Consider the following 1,481-nt stretch of genomic DNA (forward strand, 5'->3'; position numbering starts at 1 on the left):
TTTAATTTTATTTATTTTATTTTATCTTTTTATTCTATATTATTCTATTTGTTGTTTAACTTATAATTTATTTTAACTTTATTATTATTATTTTCACTTTATTGATATTTTAATTACTTCGTTTTATTATATTTTATCTTCTTATTTTATTTGTTATTTAACTTATAATTTATTTTTAACTTTATTTTCTTTTTATTGACATTTTAATTACTTTATTCTACTTATTTTATCTTATTTTATTTGTTATTTAACTTATAATTTATTTTTAACTTTATAATTATTTTCTTCTTATTGGCATTTTAATTACTTTATTTTACTTTTTTGTTGTTGTTTATTTCATTTAATTTCATTTTTTTTATATGAAAGGGTATAGAATACAGTCCCAGAGAGATGCACAACACCCAGGGAACCCCAGCAGGCTGGAAACCCCACAAGCTGCTGGTGACACCCCACAGCTGAAAACAGCAGCGTTTCTCTCATCCTAGAAAAAGAATTGAGCCAGAAAAGCAAAATTCGGGGAGGAACTTGAAGGAACGGAGCTCACTTGATTCCCATCCTCAGGCAAAGGGATCATGTTGGATCCAGGCTCCTCATGGGATCACTGTGCCCCTGATGGGATCATATTCCTCTTTATTCTCCTCATGGGATCATTGTGCCCCTGATGGGATCATTGTTCCTCTTCATTCTCCTGATGGGATCATTGTGCCCCTGATGGGATCATTGTGCCTCTGATGGGATCATGTTTCCTCTTCATTCTCCTGATAGGATCGTTTTTCCTCTGATGGGATCACTGTTCCTCTTCATTCTCTTGATGGGATCACTGTGCCCCTGATGGGATTGTTGTTCCTCTTCACTCTACTGATAGGATCACTGTGCTCCTGATGGGATCATTGTTCCTCTTCATTCTCCTGATGGGATCACTGTGCCCCTGATGGGATCACTGTGCCTCTGGTGGGATTGTTGTTCCTCTTCATTCTCCCAATGGATCATTGTACCTCTGATGGGATCATAGTGCCCCTGATGGGATCATGTTTCCTCTTCATTCTCCTGATGGATCATTGTGCCCCTAATTGGATGATTGTTCCTTTTCATTCTCCTGATGGGATGATTGTTCCTCTTCGCTCTCCTGATGGATCATTGTGCCCCTGATGGAATCAGTCGTGCCCCTGATGGGATCGTTGTGCCTCTTCATCCTTCCCCTCTGAATTTAATCCCTGCAGGGGTTTAAACCTCTTGAAGCACAAACCCACTTTGTGTCAGAGGGCTCTTGGCTGCCAGGATTCCCAGGATTCGCAGGGAGCAGACCCGGCCTGTTGGGCCCCGCTCCGGGCAGGGATGAATGCACAGGCAGCTCCTGCTCCAGAGCCTTGGCAGGGAAGCGTTTCCAGCAGCAAATCCCAGCCCTTGCTGATCCAGCAGATGCTGCCTGCTGAGCTGGCAGGAGTTTTCCTGGCAGAGGGATTTGCTCACCAATCAAAACC

This window comes from Manacus vitellinus, unplaced genomic scaffold (assembly GCF_001715985.3).
Source record: "Manacus vitellinus isolate BGI_N305 unplaced genomic scaffold, ASM171598v3 scaffold_35_pilon, whole genome shotgun sequence".
In the NCBI taxonomy this organism is placed as follows: Eukaryota; Metazoa; Chordata; class Aves; order Passeriformes; family Pipridae; genus Manacus; species Manacus vitellinus.